The sequence below is a fragment of the Grammomys surdaster genome, unplaced genomic scaffold, assembly GCF_004785775.1.
Source record: "Grammomys surdaster isolate TR1022 unplaced genomic scaffold, NIH_TR_1.0 165, whole genome shotgun sequence".
NCBI lineage: Eukaryota > Metazoa > Chordata > Mammalia > Rodentia > Muridae > Grammomys > Grammomys surdaster.
This window is the reverse complement of record NW_021604613.1, coordinates 2747218-2770628: the sequence shown is the minus strand read 5'-3', so window position 1 is coordinate 2770628 and position 23411 is coordinate 2747218. Positions and strand designations below refer to the sequence as shown.

Below are 23411 nucleotides of genomic sequence, written 5' to 3'. Positions count from 1 at the left end.
CAAAGCAGTGTACCATATCATCTTAAGAATAGCAGGGAGACCATAACTCAAGCAGTGTACCATATCTTCTTTAGAACAGCAGGTAGATCATAATTCAAGGCAGAGTACCTTATAGACCATGACATGTTTCAAGGCACAGGCCAAGAAGATTTTGTACTTTTCCACCACCTTGCCCTTCTTACCCCCTCCCCTTGTAAAATATGCTATAAAAAAGCATTAAAAAAAAAAAAAGGAGTAAAAAAAAAAAAAAAGATCAAAAAAAAAAAAAAACAACTACTGAGACACGGAGCTTGCTCAGTTATTGGATGATCAGTTAAACTCTGACTAAAGTAAGAATGCCTGGACATATACTGATTTTGTGGACAAAAGTTAGCACCTCACACCAAGTCATCCACTGCAATTCCAGTGGCCTTTGCTATGCTTAGTAATCTTGGGACTTTCTTTGGGTACCCTTGTATGTGTTCTCAAAAACTGGTCCCTGATGATGTAATGAGTGATTATGAGACCATCACTACCAGGCAAGGATTCTCTCAGATGGTATCCACAGATGATATTCTTCCACTTTATTCTCTTCAAGACACTGAGGTACTGATCAAATCACCCCCAAAGGTAAAGAAGTGTGAAAGGAAAGAGAAAAACAAAACATCTGTCACTGGTGACCCAAGGGACATTCCTCTTCAGAAGGAAGTGTCCCAGGGCCCCAGGAGTTTCCCTTTCCTGGGATATGTAGTCAAGATGAATCCAGGTCCCCAGTCCTGCCCCTGGACTGACCTCCATGGCTGTTGGGGAAGTTTGGGCTACTGGAGCCACCTCTTAGGTTTTGCAGTGATTCATCACACCAGTGGCTCCCCTGAGACTTATGGTCAGACTTCCCCGTTATCAGCTTGTTGTTGATGAAACAGTGGCTACCACATCTGGCTTACTGAGCAACCCTTCCCCACAGAAAGTGCAAACACAATATGAGGTTTTTTTTTTCTACAAGCACTCACCTTCAACACTGTCATGTGTACAACTTCACTCCTGTATTACTGACAGCAGCTTTGTTTGACAGCTAGGGTGCTGGCTACTCTCCAAGGACAGAAAGCCCAATCAAGTTTAGTTCACTTTAAAACTTCATTCTTGCTTCAACGCAAATGGGACAAGTTGCCTAAACCTTAGCTCTGCATGGAGACTGGGAAGAAAGACAGGACAAGGACAGGGGAGAGAAAGGGGGAGAGAAGAGGGAGAGGCTTGAGGGAATGTGGCCTCTCTGGCTATTACTGTCTGGTTGTTGTGCCTTTTCTGTGGCAGATATGCAACTCCTGACATTCTCACTTGTACCTATGTGAATTTTCCTAAAGTCCCACTGGGGACTTGCTATTTTATAGCTGTCCCCATTTGCTTGAAATCTTGCCAGTTGGTTGGTTTTTGCTATGAGGGTTCATTTTGGCATATAGGTTCGACAAGGCCTTCCTTTATGCCACTTTGATCATGGTAAAATTGCATCTTTATCACCAAAAGTTCAGTGTTAGGTACAGAAAGATGCCTTTGATTGTAATTTCCATTTTTACCTGTCAGATGTGACATATGACCAGGCCACAAGGGACCAGGAAAACACCTCATACTGTGTAGTAGCCAAGGATGTAGATGTCTTCCTAGAGTTGTCCCCTCTCAACTTCTGTCTGCTTAGGGAGACCAGAGACAGACACTTTTTAATGACCCTTAATGCTAGTGTCTGTCATTTAATACAGCCATACACTGTATACCAATGTTTTGCTGAAGGCTCCCATAAGGTTATAATGGAACAAGAGTTTGGGGTGAGGTGTATCCAAACCTCAAAATTTCCTACTAAGATCAGCAGGAGTAGGGTCACTTCCCCCCTGCCCTGGGCCTGCATCCTCCATCACAAGCCACACAGTTCCCTAAACCTTTTCCTCACCAGAAGAGGTCACCTAACCAAAAACCAGGTTAAACTTCCTTTCCCCTTATAAGGTCATGTCTAGCAGCACCTGGAATTCCTCCCCGTGCAAATGAGGCATGCATGCCCAGCACCCTGGCCCCAGCCAATGATATATACTCTCTCCTATAGCCCCTACTCGCCCTCTAAAGGTTTAAACAGCCTTTGTCCCCCACAGTGAACCAAACCAGTTCTCTGAAGCTGTTCTCAGGTGTGTGTTCTTTGCTTAAGCACTCACGGCCAACCAGGATCCTGACTGTACCCATCCAAGCTTGGCTAAGCTTCTGACCCTCTAGTCCAGTCCTGTATGCAATAGGCCTGGCTACTCTGAGGGAGAATCGGACCAGACAACTTTTTGCTCTAAAACTGGATGTGTGTCTGGTTTTACTAGGAGATGAGGGCATTAAGGCCTTCCATTCTGACTTCTGAAGACCCTGGTTCTTAAGGCTTCTTTTCTCCAAGTTAAATGTCCTTATCTCCTTCACTTGGTTCTCTTGTTCATCCAGACTTTAAGTGTTATTTTATAGACATATACAAATCCTGGGAGCGCTCTTGTCTGCCTATGGTGCTTCCTGTTCCTTTCATGTTTTCTTTGTCCTTCCCTGTGTCCTAACCCCACTTCCTACTTTCTGTACACTTTCTCTCCATTCAGCCTCAGACTTGGTAGAGGAAACATCAAAGGAAGTTTTCCTTTTAAGCTTAAAGCTTTTTTGTTTAGTCCAAGATGAAGATCAGTGGACAACCAGTAGAAGATAATGTGGAAGAATTTCGAAGATTCTCTCACTGCCATGCATTTCTTATCTGTCTTTTCCAGAAGGTTTGCTGACTGGAGACAGTATCTGTGGTGAAGTTCAGCTCTTTGGTCTCTTCCCACAGCACTGTGATGAGTGTCTGCCCTGCACCCTCCATTCCTTCACCACCCACCACTGTGGTCCCAGCCTCTGCTGCTTCAACTCCAAGGGAATTTTTTTTTCTTTTCTTTTATTAGATATTTTCTTTATTTACATTTCAAATGTTATTCCCTTTCCCAGTTTCGCTTTTGGAAACCCCCTATCCCACTCCCTTCCCCTTACTTCTTTGAGGGCGCTCCCCCACCCACCCACCCACTCCTGCCTCCCCATCCTGGCATTTCCCTACACTGGGGCATCGAGGCTTCTCAGGACCAAGGGCTTCTTCTCCCATTGATGCCCAACAAGGCCACCCTCTGCTACATATGAGACTAGAGCCATGGTTCCTTCCTTGTGTACTCTTTGGTTGGTGGTTTAGTCTCTAGGAGTTCTGGAGAGTCTGGTTGGTTGATATTGTTGTTCTTTCTATGGGGTCACAAACCCCTTCAGCTCCTTCAGTCTTTTCTCTAACTCCTCCACTGGGGACCCCATGCTCAGTTCAACAGTTGGCTGAGGCATCTGCCTCTGTGTTTGTCAGGCTCTGGCAGAGCCGCCCAGAAGACAGCTGTATCAGGTTCCTGTCAGCAAGCACTTGTTGGCATCCACAATTGTGTCTGGGTTTGATGACTGTGTATGTGATGGATCCCCAGATGGGGTTGCTTCTAGATGGCCTTTCCTTCAGTCTCTCCTCCACACTTTGTCTCTGTATTTCCTCCCATGAGTATTTTGTTCTCCCTTCTAAGAAGGACTGAAGCACCCACACTTTAGTCTTCCTTCTTTGAGCTTCATGTGGTCTGTGAATTGTATCTTGGGTATTCCGAAATTTTGGGCTAATATCCACTTATCAGTGAATGAATACCATATGTGTTCTTTTGTGATTGAGTTACCTCTCAGGATGATATTTTCTAGTTCCATCCATTTGCTTAAGAATTTCATGAAGTCCTTGTTTTTAATAGCTGAGTAGTACTCCATTGTGCAAATGTACCACGTTTTCTGTATCCATTCCTCTGTTGAAGGACATCTGGGTTCTTTCCAGCTTCTGGCTATTATAAATACGGCTATATACATTTTCTATATTTTATGAACATAGTGGAGCATGAGTCCTTGTTATATGTTGGAGCATCTTCTGGGTATAATCCCAGTAGCTGGATCCTCGGGTAGTACTATGTCCAACTTTCTGAGGAACAACCAGACTGATTTCCAGAGTAGTTGTACCAGCTTGCAATCCCACCAACAATGGAGGAGTGGCAAAGGACACTGTCAATAAGACAAAATGGCAACCGACAGATTGGGAAAAGATCTTTACCAATCTTACATCTGATAGAGGGCTAATATCTAATATATACAAAGAACTCAAGAAGTTAGACTCCAAAGAATCAAATAAATCTATTAACAATGGGATACAGAGCTAAACAAAGAATTCTCTACAGAGGAATACTGAATGGCCAAGAAGCACCTAAAGAAATGTTCAACATTCTGAGTCAAATCAAAACAACTCTGGGATTCCACCTCACACCAGTCAGAATAGCTAAGATCAAAAACTCGGGTGACAGCAAATGCTGGCTATTATGTGGAGGGCAATTTTTTTTAAACAAATAAAGGGGTATAACAAAACTTTATTCCTTTTTTATTCCTTTTCCATTCTAGCCACATACATGCATGGCTTAGTGGTTAAGAACACTTGCTTCTTTTATAGAGCATTGGGGTTCAATTCCCAACACCCATACAGTATCTCATAACCATCTGTAAGTTGAGTTATAGGGGATCTGATGACTTCTTCTGGTCTTTGAGGACATCATGTGTGTACCTGGTACATATACTACATATACATACATGCATACAGGCAAACTAAAATTGTGTGTGTGTGTGTGTGTGTCATAATGAAGAAAGTAAAAATCATGTGAGCTTGCAGGTGGTTGCTTTGAAACTGAAGAAATCATGATTGGTTTCTCTACTTTCTGTATTTTAAGAACATTCAACATGGTTGTTGTATTATAATGAAAAAGATAATATTTGAGATACCATCATAATTAAATTAATAGAATTTTAAAGAAAAAGGTTTAAATTATTCAACTATATTTATGTTCTGTGTTACATAGAATTCTTTCTGGCTGATATTGAGATAAGCATTCCAAACTATAATTGACACAGGTCTATCAGATTTACTAGCCAAGCTTCATCTTGAGGTCTTTTTTGCTGAGGACTCCAGCAAAACATGTTAAAAAATAGGCAAGCAGGTCCCTACCCCTCATTAGCTGTCCCTCAGGGAAACCTTGACTGGTTGGAAGAGTAGAGCTGTTTCTGGTGGCAGTCATGCAGGTCATCCAACCTGAGGGCATGAGTGTTGGAAAGCTGGTCCCACCCTCATCTGCTGTGGAGTGGTGTGGGTGATGGAGAGCTGCTCTTTCTCCCACCTTTCCCCTCAGAGCCTGTGGTAGACAGGTGAGCTGGCCCTGGGGTCATGAAAACAGGAGAACTGGTCCTGCCCTTCACTGCAACATGCAGGAGAATGAGCCTTGCACTTAACCTGGGCAGCACACTAGAGCTAATCCTGGTGGAGAAGGCATGGGCGAGCCAGCCCAAAGGTATGAAAGCAGGAGAACTGACCCTTCTCCTTGTCAGCTGTGGCATTGGGTGAGCTAGCCAAAGCAATGCTGTAGCACTCACCCTGACATTGCAGGCACAGGACAGCTGGCAGGCTGACCAACTCAGCTACCTCCCAGGCCCAGAGAAGGCCCAGATCCAGGGCTTTGACTTGACCTGCATCAACATCTAATTTATCTATGAAATGCTGGCACATGTGAAGGGCCTGATCCTACAAATCCAAAGTTTCAGGATCATCATTACACAAGGCAATAATAGGGTATCTGAGAGGAGTCCCAGTGAGGATACAGTATTTATAGTGTAGTAGAAGCCAGAGGCCTTGAACCAGACCAATGGCTCACAGCAGTGAACATTTGCAAGGAAAGAAGTCTGGATAAAGGGTATATTCTGTGGGATGCACTGTGACACACTACATCTTCCAGGACAAGATTTTTTCTATCTTATTTTATATTCTATTGGTGGCAGGGGTGGGGGTTACAAAGGCAAAGGGATGAGAAGATAAGTGGGTTGGAGGTTTGTGGTGTGAAATTCACGAAGAATCAATAAAAGGTTTTTAAAACTAGGCAAACAGGCTTTTTCTTAAGAGGAGTATAAAGACCACCAGTCTCCTGGTCAGCCATTTCAGCCTGGAGACCCCCAACTCAGGAGCTCTGCCCCCGCAGGACTTCAGGTTGAGACTTCTCCATGCCTGGGCGGAGCCCCACAGGTTCTCACAGCCTAGCATCTGCGCAGCACTGTGTGGAGTGAACTCAGTCAAATTCCCTTGCTTCTACCCCCCTGAGCCACGGCAGACAGGCGGGAACCACAGCATAGCCCAACAGAACCCACACCCACATGCTACCGCCCCACATTTCTCTAAAATTTTACTGGACTTTGCAGTAGGTTTGAGGGGACTAAATCTCTTCTTAACCAGTATCCAGCAGTTCCTACCAGAGGAAGATCATTTGCTTGTCCTGGGCTCCCATATCTTTATTTCTAAGGTAATCTCAACCTTGTAAAGTTGTGAAATAAATGCACATAAAATTACCGATGTCTTTTCTGAAAATACAGTGCACTACAGTTTTGATTCTAAGATCAAAATTTACTGTTACTCTAATTTTCTAGAACAGTCCATGACTGAAAGCTATTTCAGCATATATATCATGCATACCTGAATGCTATATTTCATCAAATACTTAAGCTATCTGAATTATCTCAAAGGTATGTGTGATGATGTAGCTTATAAAAACACACCATTGAAAGAAACAGCACTGATCCATGGTTGCTGTTTAACTATTCCCTCCCCCACACCCCGAGAGTTGTGAAATCAGACCCTTAACTCATTAGACTAGTACAGGTGGCCTCTTTCTCATCAGTACAGTGATTAGGAAAGCTTTTCTTCATTCTGACCCCACCTTTGAAGGATCTGCCCAGTGCTGGCAACTTCTGCTGAGTTGTCTGGCTCAGAAGTCTTTCTGTTTGTGACTTCTTACAGATCATACACTGGTTCTTCTCTGGTTGCTCTAAGGATACAGCTGAGCATCTCAGGAGATTTCTGAGTTGGCTTCCATCCTTAAGATAGTCCTAAAATGTGCTTTCTTTAAAAATATTTCCTTGAGCTGAGCGTAGTGATATAGACCTGCGACCCAGCTACTAGGAGAAAAGGCAGAAGGAACACTGCTGGAGGGCAGCAGAGGCTGCAGAGTGGATTCAGGGGCAGCTTGGGCAAATTGGTGAGGACAGTAAACAAAATAAAAAGTAAAAAGAGGGCTGGGGACAGTTCATCTGTGAATGAAAATGACTAGTCTTCCACAGGGCACTAAAATGCTACATGCCTTAGTTTATCACACTGGAAACACAAGTTGCTTGCCCAGGCGGCAGGCTAGAACTTAGAGGGTCTCATATCCAACTCTTATCATTTCATTGCTTTCATAAACTAAACACAAAGTTGGATTAAGATAAACCTCCCAAAGCCATTAATGAACTGCTGTCTCTGTGAGCTGTAGATTTTTCATCTTTCTTATTTTGATGTTGCTTCTTAATTATAACAGTTATCATTAAAAGAAATCGGTGCTGTATAAACATGTCTCCTAATTAGCCAATTGTCTTCTGAGAGATTCATGTTAAGGTTGTTCTGAGGAAGAACTGTCAGTACTTAACATATGTGGGTAGTGATGTAGCCCATCTCACACCAGAGGTTCTCCATGGGCAATCTACCTGAGCCTTCAGAACCTCTGACAGTGACTGTTTAGTACCATGTTGGCTTCATATTTTGGCCCCCAGTCTGCCCCTGAACCTCCACACCCACCCATCTGGATACTGAACTTAGCACCTGAGAGTCTTCAGGGCAAAGTTCTCATGTCTGGGCCTGGAGTATGAATGAGAAGAGATGCACAGTTCCTGAGAACTCATCATACTATATGGGAGTCTGCAATTTTGCCAAGTTCTGGCTTCTTAGGGGATGGATGGATGGATACTGTTATGATTTGGATGTAAGGTATCTTCCATGTGGTAAGGGCTTCTTCTCTGGCTAGTGGCTATCCAGAGATAAATGGTCCATGAGGAACCAACCTCATGAGTGCAGTGCTCCACTAATGAGTGATAGTTTGAGGCCATACTTAGGAGACAGGACTAGTTAAAAGACCCAAGTTGCTAGGGGGGGCATGCTCTGGAAGGGTCTATTCTGTTACCATCATCTCCAGTTTCTCTCCATTTCTTGTCCTTGTCCACCAGAAGGAGAGCCACTTGGCTCCACCAAATACTTCCTGACAGGTTTTCTTTCTCAAAATGATCAGTCCAGAAGCTGCAGAGCCACAGAAATCTGAACTAAAACTTCTAAAACTGTGAGCCCCTATAGTGCCTCTTCCTTAAGTGCTTTCTTCAGGTATGCTGTGACTGTGATGGAGAGTGACTAACTCAGGCACCACAGAGATGAGATCGGTGACACCCACAGGCTTCTTAAGTCTAATCCATGGGTGAGCAGATAAAGACAGATCCTTCTCCCTCTGGGAGATTTGATCCAATCTGGTTTAGAAGAAAGGATTTGCAGGAAATAGGATTCCTTCCCATCTGGTGGTTCTATATCTTATTCTTATCAGTGCTTGCAACTATAGAACAAAGTTATTTTGGGGAGGATTTGTAGTGTACAGCATGACTCCTTCAGTGTGAGCAAGCAGGGCTATTTATAGTTGCCTCATTTTGTTGCTTTAATTTATGTATCTGAAAGAGTCTCCTCTAATTGTGGGTGATTACCAGGAGGCAACTATGTTCTTGTGTGCCTCAGGGGATTGTTTGTGTGCCTATAGTTTTAAATAGTCCACTTATCCCCCAGTGGATAGAAAAATAAATTTTATGGATCTTCAAACATAGATAAGAACCACTGTGAAGAATAAAGCTAAATATTGAAGTGTTATTAGTACATTCTACATTTGCTTTATAGGTTTCTCTTTTAGTTTAGAAGCACTATATTATATTAAGTACTTTCAAGAGTATTGCTTGCATAATGTAATACAAAGGGGAATTTCAACCCACTGTATGGGTTACTAGACTAATTGAGAGTGGTTGAGCATTGATTGAGGTGACACAGGTCCCACTGTCTTTTGTTTGTTTGTTTTTTGTTTGTTTTGTGTTGCTTCATTTTGCTTGTTTTGTTATTTGCTAGTTTCAGATTATAGTTAGAAACCCCTGTCTGTGTGGCAGTGGAGGATGGGGAGCTGGGGGTAGCCACTAGAACGTTCCAGATGCTAGGGGAGATAGAACCTATAGAGACCATATCCAGTGGTTAGGCATGGCCCATATATATATATATATATATACATACCATATCCAGTGGTTAGGCATGGGGCCATCCATCCATCTAAAAAGTATTAACCCAGATTGCTTTTGTCTAAAGGAAATGCAGGGACAGAAAGTGGAGAAGAGACTGAAGGAAAGGCCATCCAGAGACTGTCCCACCTAAGGATTCATCCCATCTGCAAACTCCAAACCCAGACACTATTGCTGATGCCAAGAAATGCTTGCTGAAAGGAGCCTGGTATAGGTGCCCCCTGAGAGGCTTTGCCAGATGACGAGTACCAATACAGATGAGGATGTTTGCAGCCAACCATCAAACTATGCATGGGACCCCAATGGAGGAGTTATGGGAAGAACTGAAGGAGCCGAAGGCGTTTGCAACCCCATAGAAAGAGCAACAGTATCAAGCAACTGGACTCCCCAAAGCTCCCAGGGACTAAACCACCAACCAAAGAGTACACATGAGGGATCCATGGTTCCAGCTGCATATGTAGCAGAGGGTGGCTTTATCTTTAATCAATGGGAGGGAGGCTCTTGGTCCTGTGGAGGCTTGGTTCCTCCGCATAGGGGAATGCTAGGTGCAGGGAGCAGACCCTGAAACAGGACCAACTCCATTTTTTAATAGGAAACTTGTAAAGACATGTTTGGTACTTGTAAAGACAAGTCTGGAAGTAAAAGTTGTGCTGTGATAACCAGCTGTGGTGAGATCAAGCCCAGCAATAACCAGACACAAGTGGTTATCAGCCACACACGTCAGCAGGGATTTTAAGTCAAACATAAAAAGAGCAGCCCTATCGGAGCACGTGTAGCCATGACTGGCCAATGTGATGCTCCGAACAAAGCCTCCTCAGCACCCGGTCATCAAAGAGTTAACCAAGAGATCAATGCCTCCTGGCTTCTTCTAGGGTCAAGCACCCTAGGAGGTCAAATTAGCAATTCAACTACTGAAAGCCAAAGCCTGACCCTGCCTTCCTGGACTACCTGAAACAATTTTGATGGTTATATACTCAGGTCATATAATCCATGAATGAATGATGTGTTTATTGCTATACTTATTTCTTTGGTAATTAGCAATTTATTATTTGTGTTCATTGTGTATATTGTTAGAGGCAATGCATAGGAAATATGGCAATATCTTGTTGTAGCAATAGCGTTAGCATTGGTAATAATATATTGCTTGTTGTGCATTATTAATTAAAGAGCAACTGAACTCCAAAACCTCTGTCTCTGGTGTACTCTCTCTTCCCTCTCATGGAGCGGAAAAATCTCACAGTCAAATCCAGCATAGGATCCCTGTGTGGAGAAGGACCTGTCGCTCCTCTCCTGGAGGGGGATTCTAACCCCTTATCAATAGCCTGCTTGTAACAGATAAGTGTCCCTGCTTGAGACACTAGGGCAGTGAGGCCAAGTAGGTGGTTGGGTGGGGGAACACCCTCATAGAAGCAGGGGAGGATGGGATGGGGGTTTGCAGAGGGAAAAGCAGGAAGGGGAATAACATTTGAAATGTAAATAAATAAAATAACCAAAAAAGAAGTGAAAAAAAACCCAAACAAACAAAACAACCAAACAAAAAGAAACCCCTGTCTGGATTGATTCCCCCATAATAATCCCCTCACAATTCAATTTTCCCAACACTCTAGACATTTGACCCTATTTCCATTGATCTCATATGAAAATCTTAATAATGAATTTTAAATGATGGCCCAAGTCATCTTTTCTGATCAAAATCAATAAGCAGCAATACCTCCCAAGTTTAAAACCTGTTAAAAGTGCTGACTTCATTGCACACATTGACTGGTTGACAACATTTGCATTCTTTGTTTTCTTGTGTACTTTAAGGTTTAGATTGTTTTTTTGTCTGCATCTGAATTATAAAATCCACTTATATCTCCCTTTTATAGATTGTCAAAGGGAAATTATCCAGTTGCTTCATGAGCTCAATACTGAGGATGTGAAAGACCTAGACGATCCCTATTGGCCTGTTCTTCCCCACTACTATGAGTCCTAACTCTTTTATGTGAGACAAATTTAGCACTTGTCATAGTTTCAGTATTTGTTTAGTCAAATGGACATTGACAGGTTAGTGGCTCAAGCAGGTACAGTATCGGATAGGACATAGGTCTCAAATGTATCTCAGAAGGTACCTGGTAATGGTAGTGATGAAGAGACTTGGCATTCACTGATGCAGAAAGCATGATGTGCCTTATAGACAGCCACATCGGACTGCCTGGCTGTGTCCATATGTTAACAAAAAACAACCTGAAAATCAAACAAGAGTAGCCCTATTGTTCTCTGTTGCTGAATGACAGTGGTTATGATAAGGCAGCCTGCCCTCTGCTATCTGTGACCATCATAGATGGGGGATAGCATAGGAAGATAGACATAGGGTACCATAGGTAGACTCTATGCTGAAGTAAAGAATTTGCATAAGGAGAGAAGGTTTAAAAACATGTTGGAAAGCTATACTGAAGACACATTAAAGGGCAGCTTGTAAAGGCTGTCTTGGTCTTTCTCCACTGGTGAGAGACAGGCTTGTGAGATAATATCACTTACTGTGGTATGTGAAGTTGGATCCCAAAACATGTCTCAGAAGCTCAATCCTGAGACAAGCAGGTGTCAAAACCATTGACCTGAAGAGGCCAGATGGTGTGCAATCAGGTGGGACCTCTGAGTCACAGCACACATTTTTGTCTCTCTAGGGGGACAGAGGATTTGTCAGGACAGAGACAGATCTTCTTATGGTACTGAAAACATGCTTGCTTTGATCTTATTCTCTTAACAATAAAGATTCATTGAGATTAGTTGTTGTGCTATGCACCTTCCTCTCTGTGTCTCTGTGTCTCTGTCTCTCTCTCTCTCTCTGTCTCTCTCTTTCTCTGCATCTGGTGTCTGATGCTTCTGCCAGAGGCCTCTCTTCCTGCTGCTGTGCCTTCCCTGCCACAGTGGAATCATCCCCTCAGACTTTAACCCAGGACAAGCCATTTCTGCTTACATTATTTCTTGTCAGACATTTGGTCACAATGAGAAGAAGTTGGCTGAGCATATTTTGATGGGAGCTTCTCATGTTTGGACATTGACAACATAAAACTGTTGGGATGAGGTTACTTAAGCCATGAAAGAGAAAGAATGAAATATTTTCTAATCATGAAATTCATCTAAGTAGATTAGGCAGAACCCAATGAAGATTTATGATTCTTTCAACCAATATTCATTATTATTTTTCCATATGTAGTTAGTTGGGATAAACAGGTTTTTATTAGCAAAAGGTATGTATCTCTTTATAAATATATTATCACTATTTGCCAGTTAAAGTGTAAACATTCTGTTTTTCAAAAGAGTAGATTTATTATGACACCTGAAGCAGCATCACATTTTTACATCTCAGCTTGGCCATCACTTATGCCAACAGTAACAGTCACATTTCTGTTTTATGGACTCCACCAATAACTGCTTTATTAGAGGAGAATACTGTTCCCACTCCATCTGCTTCAAAGTCAAAATTTTCAACCTATCTGGCATAGGACACTTACAAAGAAACAAGAAAAAAAGAGGAACATTTATTAAAGAGTTTACTTCTGTATTTCAAAGCTAAGAGTCAAAAAGGGGGGGCAAAATATCTACTTTTCTGTAGAACTTTCTTCTGTGAGTCTTTGGTTTTCATTTGCATCTCTGTGGGAGTTTGGTTTGCCTACAATTTAGAAGTCCATACTCATATACATTGGGTAGAGATCAACTCAGCAGCACTATCACCTTAACCTTTTATGATTTCTTTAAAGTGAGTACACTTGAAATCCTCTCCTCTATTTTGAAATATCTTTATGTGTCAACCAGAAAATAAGAAGAATATGAACTAGAAGCAAACACATGAACAGATGATCATCTGGTGTATCTCCTGGGTGATTCCAAATCTAGCCAACCTCACAGTGAATGACACTAGAATGAAGTGTTGTATCTGAACACTGGGACCTTGATCCAGAATGACTAGTTCCTTATCAAGAGGTGACATATACATGTGTACAGAGAAGTTGGTGGGAAGGAAGAAGGAGAAGATGAAGGTCTACAGGCTGAGGAGAAAGGCCTTCTCACAGTCCTCAGAGACCACTGACAGCCATCATCTTGCTCTCACAGCACTGACCTCTAAAACTGTGAGAAAAGCTATACAATCCATTGTTGCTTGTTTTAGGTACCACAGCAAATTAATTATTCTACCAAAATGGTGCTTTCCTAATATAAAGGACTAAAAGATTCACTGAGTAACAGTTGTAATTTGCTGGGAACAGAGGGAATATTGACACTAGCCATAGAAAATTCAGCTCATTACTACAGAAGAGAAACATCTGAGTGTGTACATAAAGATAAAAGAAGATTCACAGAAGAAAGAAGACTCACCCTGAAGATGAGTGACACCATCACATAGGGCTAGGGTTTCCAGATGGACTACGTCTTCCTTTAAATCATTAGCCAAAATCATCCTTTCTTAAAACTTAAGTTGCTATGAGTGATACAGTACAAAACCTAAATGGACTCCTGAAGTCAGGATAATACCAAACCCTTCATGTATATTTTAAGTACTCTCACCCCAGGAACAATATGATTACAATGATGAATTATGTTAGGCACAATAATGATTAATAAGAACTGTAGATAATATGAGACTTCTGTGAGCTGCATTCTGAGATAGTTACTGGAATTTGTTTTTTGAAGTTTGAGGAGGACACAATTCAGTCCACAGTAGCTGAAAAGTTTTTGGTCCTTAAAGATTTAATGACGTTTAACTTCTATTTGAGTTTCAGTAGAACCTTGTTATCAGGCAAATTGTGCCTGAAGTTGTTCTCAAAATACACCAGTGCTACTTGCCTGCACCTCACCCTTTCTTCTTATTCCTTTACCCAGCTTCATCTTCATTCACTTGTTCCTCACAAGAATGTTGGGAGAAGGTCCACTGTGTGCTCAGCTGAGAGAAGGCTCACTGTGTGCTCAGGCCACTTATCCTAAAAATTGTCTTCTTCCCTGATGGTTTTAGGACAGGAACATCAACCCTGAAAAGTGAATACAAGTAAGTTCTCAAGTATGAGTGCACATAGGGATGGGAGGGAGGCTGGGGTAGTGTGGTGATAAGCTGTGTAATGGTGAGGTAGTGTGGGAATGTGTAAGCTGGTGTTTGTTATCTTAGATGATTTTGATCTTTTTTAATACCACTTGTTGGAAAGCTTCTTTGCATCTGAGCCTGAAATTAAACTGATATAACACAGATCAACTGGAGAAAAGCATACAGATTCATCTAATGGTGTTTCTCAGGGTATAAAGAAATAAAGAGCTAAAGTAGCCATTAAAGTCAGCTACTTATAACAATATTAAAAAGAGTACGTCTTTAAGAAGCAACAAATTCTTCAAGACTTTTTCAAGATCTGCACGAAATCCTGTCTGCTTTGGTTTCTGGTCTTTAATGATGGGACTGTTGGTTTTGTTTTAGGCAGAGCAGAGTGTTTTTTCTTTAGGAATTTCTCCTTCATTTAAGAAACAGAAAATAGGTCAGGATGATCTTTTCACACCTGCTGCTTTTCAAGTACTTTTAATTCAAAATAGTCAATATGCCAGTGTGGTATATTTTTAACTCCTCCACTGAACACAGATATGGTGTGATAAAGAGAACTATGACTCTTAAGAGTGAAGAGAAATACTATAGCTACTTCTAGAAGTATCTTTAAAATTTAAATAAAGAAACGAAGCACAGGAACACAGTGGGTGCCCAAGATTATAAAGTAGTTAATAAGAATTAAATTTTATAGGTCTTAAAGCTAAGATGTGTATTGATTTGTTGTTATGAATTCAAACTATGTAAAAATCTGGACAGATGGTCCAGTGGTAAAGAGTATAGACTGCACTTCCAGAGAACTTGAATCTAGTTCCTAGCACCCATGTTGAGTAGCTTACAACTCTAGTTGCACTGAGATATAACACCTCTAGCCTTTACAGGAACATGCACTCACATGCACACACCCACACACAGACATACATACATGCACATAATTTAAAAACACATCTTTAAAAGGGTGTGAAAAGTTTCATGTGCACTGATTTATTAGTGTATGAGCATGGAGTGAAACCACGTCCTTAAGTCCCAGCCCCTAAAGTAGACCAGCCTCTCTATTAACCATTTCCATTTGGTGCAGTGGGCATCTAACTGACATTACAAATACTCTATCAAAAAAGAAACATTTTAGAGAAAGGACTTATTTGGCTTACAATTCCAGTTTTATCAATTTACTTGAAAAGCATGTTGACTTTCTTTGTTGTTTCTTTGAACACTCCATAAAATGTCTGTCATTGGAATACAGTATTTGGGAAGGCCTGAATCTGTATGCTGAACCTATGCTCACTCATATTTGGCTCACAATAAACTATAATTTTCTCCATTTCGTTGTGAGAGCTGGGTTTTAGGGTCAGCACTAGCATAGCACTAACCCTGTTGGAGACGCTGATTGCCCACAAGATCTTAGGTGGGGATCCTTAGATCCCTGAGTCTGGGAAAACGTGTATGTGTATTATAAGCAGCAAGATGATATGTGATGGAAGGGCTCCAAGGTTGCAAAGCAACAACATAACTAACGATGGCTCCTAGCACAAAGATGGGCTCACTGTCCATAACTCCAGGACAGGCTGGGCTCCTGGTGTTGTCCCCAGCTCAGGTAAAGAAGGTCCTTTGCATCCCTATACCCATGCTATTTGCTATGTTTCTGTCATCTCACCCTGCTGAGTTCACTGCGCTAGGCTCCTTCTGCCTTGCCACATCTTTCTGCTGATGGGTAGTTGCAGTGAAGTCTTCTTTCCAGCTGCCTTTAGGATGTAAACTCTATGCTTGTTTCCTTCAGGGTCTTTCCTTTCAACTCTCAGAATCCTTCAAACATCAAACAAAACAAACAAACAAACAAACAAACAAACACAAAAGGACAGAACGCCCATCAAGCTCATTGGATTTTTTTTTTTTTTTTTTTTTTTAAGATTTTATTTATTTATTTATTTATTATATATGAATACACTGTAGCTGTCTTCAGACACACCAGAAGAGGGCATCAGATCTCATTACAGATGGTTGTGAGCCACCATGTGGTTGCTGGGATTTGAACTCAGGACCTCTGGAATTGCAGTCAGTGCTCTTAACCACTGAGCCATCTCTCCAGCCCCGCTCATTGGATTTTTAATGGATTTCTAATGACTTTCCTTCAGTCACTGTAAATTGCTCTCCATGAGCAGCAGAACTTGAACAATATAAACATGAAGAAACATGCACACACGAAACATCATACACAAAAATCACAGAAATGCCCACACAGACATACAAACATACAAGCATATAAAAATAAACATACACAGAAATATATAAAGACAACTTGCACACACACTAACATTAATATTTACACTAACACATAAAACAAGTCTAAACATGTAAACACACATAGAAACACACAAAACCAAACAGACACACACATAAACCCTAGTACACACATCCCAACACACAAAAGCACACATCAACATACAAACATACAAAACACAAAAACACACCAAAATACATATAAATACATAAACACACAAAGAATCAACAAATACACAACACACAGATAAACATATATACAAATACACAAGCACACATATATGGACATATAGAAACAAAAATGCAAAGACATAAGCACAAACAAAATAACCAACACATGTCCAAGAACACACATACATCAAATATGCATGAACACACAGAAACATTCAAAGAAGTAAACACATACACACACACACTCACACATACATACACAAGCTCACACATGTAAACACAAAAAAAATTCAACAGAACATAAAGTCACAAACACACACAAAGCACATGCAAACACCAATATGGTATAAAAAGAGACACACAGAAATGCACAAATACAAACAAACATACACATGGATAAGCAGAGATACATGGAAACATAATACATGTACAAACACAGAAAATACATGAGCACAACCACAAATCACACATGCAAACCTACACATACACAAATACAAACAGGAACATGAAAACCCATGCAAAAACTGACATACTATGAACAATCATGAATATACATACACACAAGCACATAAACACTATAAACACAAACATAAAAATACACAAACACACACAATACATAACCACAAACATATCAAGACCCAACACACAACACAGATGTATAGATACAGAAAAATGCGCATGACATATATACAGTGTGGAGAGCCGCATAGTGCCACGCCCTTAAGATGGCGCCAGTCTCTGTCTTCCACCACCTGTTGGCGAGTGCTCTTAGGAGTAAAAAAGTTCTTATTTGGCTGAGGCTAGTGATCTGGCTTGCTTCTGTGTATGTGGGCCTATCTGCTGTTGCCACATGGCAGACGGGGGTAGGCTATTCCCAGAGTACTTAAGCCTGGGAGACGCTTTCCCTGGGGTTGTCAGTCAGAAGCTTATTCAAGGTCCTGAATAAACTGCTTGGAGAAGAGCTCGTGTGTTGCATTTTCCTTGCGGGACGAGTGTGAACACGACAATACAGAACATATACAAACACACACAAACACATACACAAACATACAAACACAAAATACTTATATATACACACACAAAACACAACAATACACAAACAGAAATATACAAACACAATCACATGAAAATTCATACTACACACAAAACATATGAAGAAGCATACACAATCACACATACAATCACACACAAACACAGAAGCATACACATTAATAAACAAATACAGTCACATAAATACATGAACTTTACAAATGCACACAAAACACACATAAGCATGAATTCAGTTACAAACACAAAAACACACACATATAAATTCATACCAATCCAGATACACAGAAATAGTAGCACAAAAACATACAAATGCATACAAATGTAAACACACACACACAAATACATAAAAACATATAAGCACACATGCAAACATACAAACACATATAAACAAGCATCAACATACATAGACACGCAGAAATACTCAAACATACAAACATGATACAAACATAAACACATTAATATACAAAACACACATAAATAAATGCAAATACTTAAGCATATAGAAAAATATATACCCACACATACAAACACACATAAATGTACTAACACAAACACATGTAAACACACACATAAATATACAGACACCAAAAACATGTAAATATAAACATCAACAACAGTAACTTCTATACCCACACCAAAACACACATACACCAGCATGTCCAACCAAAGAGACACAACTACACACAGGCACAATCACACATCTATACACAAAAATTGAAATACAAACACACACATATAGGCATACATAAAATCATGCACAACATACTCACACATATATTCAGACACAAAAACATACACTCCAACCACGAATACTAGCATGCACACAAACACTATAAACATACACAAACACAAAACACAATTGTGAAAATATTCACAAACACAAATGTACAAATACACACGCAATTACACATACAAATACAATCTCAGAGACACAACTACACAAACACACACACAAAGAAGTACAAATATACATGCACTGTTCTCATTTGCTTTCTGTTACTGTGATAAACACTAGGATTAAAAGGGGCCTGGAGGAAAGATTTGTTGCTGTGGTTGGTTGGTTGGTTGGTTGGTTGGTTGGGTGGGTGGGTGGGTGGCTTTGGCTTACTGATTACAATCCATTATTAAGGGAAGCAAAGGCTGGAGCTCAAAGCAGAAACTGGAAGGCAGGAACTGAAGCAGAAACCATAGAGGAAAATGCTGTTACTGCCTTCTCCCTAGGCTCATGTTCAACTAGCTTTCCTGTACATCACAGGCCCACATGCCCAAGGCTGGCACTTCCCATGGTAGGCTGAGTCTTCCTACATCAATTGTAATTTAAAAAATGCCCTGCAGACTGCCCACAGGTCAATTTGCTGGAGACAGTTCTTCAATTGAGGTTCCCCCTTCCAATGTGTGCCAATTTAATAACCGAGATTAGCCATCACATGTACAACATATACAAATATATACAAATATACACTGATACAAACACACACAAAAGCTATACAAACGTATCTGCACAAACATACAAATCATACTGACATAAAGATGAAAATAACATGCAACACCCTGTACTGGCTGGATTTTTTTTGTCAACTTGACACAAGCTGGAGTTGTCACAGAGAAAGGAGCTTCCCTTAAGGAAATGCCTCCATGAGATCCAGCTGTAAGGTATTTTCTCAATTAGTGATAAAGGGTGGTAGGGTCCCTTGTGGGCAGTGCCATCCTTGGGTTGGTAGTCTTGGGTTCTATAAGAAAGCAAGCTGAGCAAACCAGGGGAAGCAAGCCAGCAAGTAACATCCCTCCATGGCCTCTGCATCAGCTCCTCCTTCCTGACCTGCTTGAGTTCCAGTCCTGACTTCCTTTGGTGATCAACAGCAACAAGGACGTGTAAGCTGAATAAACCCTTTCCTTCCCAACTTGCTTCTTGGTCATGATGTTTTGTGCAGGAATAGAAACCTTGACCTCCCCCCACACACACACACTCACACAATGGGTAGGTCCACTGTTGTTCAAATCATACTCTCCCTGTGAACTGGTGGTAGAAGTGCTCATGGAGATGAAAGTGTGTGGAACTCACAATGACAGTCAGAAAAGCTAGCGGCAACAGGGATGTCTGAGTTCCTGTTACGTTTGAGGTCTCAGTGCCCCCTACTCCAATTAGAGATGGGTTTATCCTCATATTCTTATATATCCCTCTATTTTTTAAACCTGCCTGTCTGTCTGTCTGTCTGTCTGTCTGTATATCATGCCTGTACATGTACCCAGGGAGCCCAGGAGATAGCTCTGGATCTCTTGGAGCTGGAGTTACTGAGGCTCGTGAACTGTCTGACAAGGGTCCTCTAGAAGAACAGCACATACTCTTAACCTCTGAGCCAACTTTCTAGCCCACCATTCCTGTATTCTTACAAACTAACCTTAAAAATATCCTTAATCTAGCTCATGTCAGCTTCTATTTTTAGCCACCACGGCATTGCTAATTAATAGAGTTTTGTAGTTTCAAAGCTACACCACATGTCCCCAACTGAGTTTGGAAAAAAACCCACTATAGAGATGAGCATTGCAAGCGGCTCAATGGTCCAAAGCTCTCGTTCTGAAAGTCTGAATTACTCATTTCTATCATTCTCATGTGTTCCGGGTGAAGAGTTCAGATTGCCGTGAAGGTCTTCAGGGCTGGATTAATCTGGAAAGAGTTACAACCAGGCAACCCACTGCCATCTCCCATGATAAATGCTATACAGGGAATGAGTCTCATGCCATGCTAGCCACCCTCCATACCATTCCCAACACAGTGATGTGCTTATCTCCAATCCACGTGTGCCTCTCAGTGGAGATCAGAGTCCTTTCCTTACTATTTTCACTCTAGTCTAAAACTGATTCCTAGGAAACTGGAAAAGGCCCTTTCTCAGAAATTGTACTTCATGTCTTCAACTAATCAGGCAATTACGTGGTGCAGCTTCCTGCAGCTCACTGGAGCATGTTCATGGCCACTGCTGGAGCAAGCACATTCTCCCTGTAGGGAATTCGAAATCATTCTTGACGAGGCTTCAGTCAGTACTTTTGTGGTCCAGAAAATGTGAATTCAAGGCCAACCTGAGCTACTCAGAAAGATTATATCTGTGAAATCCTAAGTAAACAAAATTGTTAAGCAATCGATGAACATGAACACAGAAGCACAATAAAGAAGTGGAATTCAGGTGACAGGAATCGTCCAGTGTTCTTTGACTGCACCATAGCCTCCTTTCCATGTTTAAATAAAACCTCTTAAAGCAAGACTGGGACACATAAGCCAATACTGCTCTTTAATGTCAAGAGAAATATTTGTAGACACCAAGAGTTCTTTGTTCAATACATGCTGCTGATTATTTAAACAGTCACAGACAAAGCTTGAGGGCTGGGAGATAACACTGTGCCAAGTTCTTGCCATGCAAGTATGACAACCTGAATTGAACTCTCCGGCACTTAAGTAAAAAACCAGATATGATGGCCCACAACTGTAATCCTGCCACTCGGGAGGCAGACACAGGGGAATTCCTGAACTCACCGGTCTGTTAGTCTAGCCCGGTCTGCAAGTTTCAGGCTCCATGAGAAATCTTGTTTCAAACAATAAGACAGAGACAAATAGAGAAAGATGCCCATTGACAACCTCTGGTCCATATGCACATGCACTCATGGCCACACATATACACACAAATAAATGAATAATTCTAAAATAGGTGAACACCATGGATTCTTGGAATTATTCATGCAGTAAGGTAGGGAAGTACTTGCATATTGTAAGATGTGCCCATTTTAGCATGACTCTGGGTATTTTTTTTCTTTTAAAAACTTTTTATTGTTTTCTTGTGAATTTCACATCATACACCCAATCCCACTCATCGCTCTCCTTTATATCCATCCTTTACTCTTGTAACCTCCCCCAACAGAGAAGAAAATCTCATTGTGGAAGTTGTAGCACGTCACAGTGTACCCTGCAGTATAACCTTTGTCCACACTTCTTTGCTTGCAGATATTCATTGCAATGACTCCTTGGTCTTGTATGAGACCTCGAGCTTCTATTACTCTATCAAAAAATAGGGAAGAATTAAGAGATTTGCATGTCATCCTTGCACGGGGGCTGTGTTAATCTTCTCTGTATTGTTCCAATTTGAGTATATATGTGCTGACAAAGCGAGCACAGCTCCTGTCCTTATGCTCCAAGATGGTCTTTGGATTTGAAGAGCACTGATTTAAGATTCACACACTATAACAGAAAACTAAAGCCAAAGGCATCAATACCCTGCAGACTGTTTATCATCTGAAGATGAAACCAGGAAGAGGGTGAAGGCAATCTTTCTTTCCCAGTCTTTTGATCCACAGTGCATGGATTTGAACTATGAAACTACAAGGGATGCCTTGGGTTTAAACACAGCTATGATCATGGAGACATAAATGGGCTTAGTGACAGTCAAACAAGGGTGGACGGATTGGAATCAGATTCATGTTTCTAACTATTCATTGTAAAATGCTGCCGTTGTTTTTTGTCATCCTCCCTTTTAAGTCCACGGGCCATTCTTGTTAGCTGACTATTCTTGAGTGTGAGAACTTGCCCTGGAGTGTGGCCAATGTACCAGGTTTCATGCCATTGAAAAAAATGAATCTCCCATCACCCAGCAAATATCAATAGTTCTCCAGCTAGGTCGGACTTCGTGTCTTCCCTCTCCAAACTGTGATGTTTGTCTGGCTTGAGCTTGGTCTACATTGTACTTACTGTCACAGTTGCTCGGGGTTCACCAGGACATCTCTCTTATTGTGTGTGTTAAACACTTCTTTTTAAGCTACTTACCACCTCAGGCACTGCAATCATTCCCTGAGCCTCAGTGGCTGGTTTGACATAGTTCCCATTTAGGGCTGAGCACCCCAAACACCCTCACTCTCTGTACATTGTGGGACTCTCTGTTGGTTGTGTTACTGCAAGAAACAGTTTCTCTGATGAGGGCTGAATGATGTTGATCTACTGCTACAGCAAGAAATCAGGAGTCATTTTATTGCTGTGTCCATTTATCAGAATAATAGTAGTAGACTTCCGCCTAGGGTCCACAGCCTGTCCAGCAGTGCCAGAAAACAAGCACTGAACAAGCGGGGACTCTCACCAGCCCTTCACTTGGTGGCCATGACACTGTTAGCTTTGGTTCCTTTATGGAATGGGCAAATGATCTCAACATTCTATGTGCTTTCCAAAAAAAGTTTCCTTTGGTCTTCTGGTCTGTGTGTCACGGCCCATGTGACTGCACTTACCCTATGAAATTCCTGGTGCCTCCCTGCTATAGACATAAATGATGTGTCCTAAGAGACTAGGAAAGTATGGAGAGTTTTATTTATGATGTGTATATACTATGTGTGCATATGAGCATGCAAGTAGAGGTCAGAGGGTAACTTCAAATTAGTTCTTACTTTCCACTTTGCTTTGAGGTTGGGTCTCTCTTGCTCTTGTACCTTAGCCATAGATGTCAGGCTAGTTGATCCCCAAGCTTCAGGGAGGTTCTCCTGTCTCTACTTCCCATTTTCCTTAGGAATTCTGTGATTACAAGTGTATACTGCTGCATACAGCCTTTTATATAGGTTCTAGGGTTTGTGTGGATGTTGGGACTGTGCTGCT

General features: G+C 41.4%; 1 non-coding gene across 1 annotated transcript; it reads right to left on the bottom strand.

Moving 5' to 3' along the window:
* Window positions 1-21842: 21842 nt before the first annotated feature.
* LOC114619908 lies at window positions 21843-21951 on the bottom strand. The gene has a single exon (XR_003711233.1). It is a non-coding gene; the product is annotated as a U6 spliceosomal RNA (small nuclear RNA).
* Between the last annotated feature and the right edge of the window lie 1460 nt (window positions 21952-23411).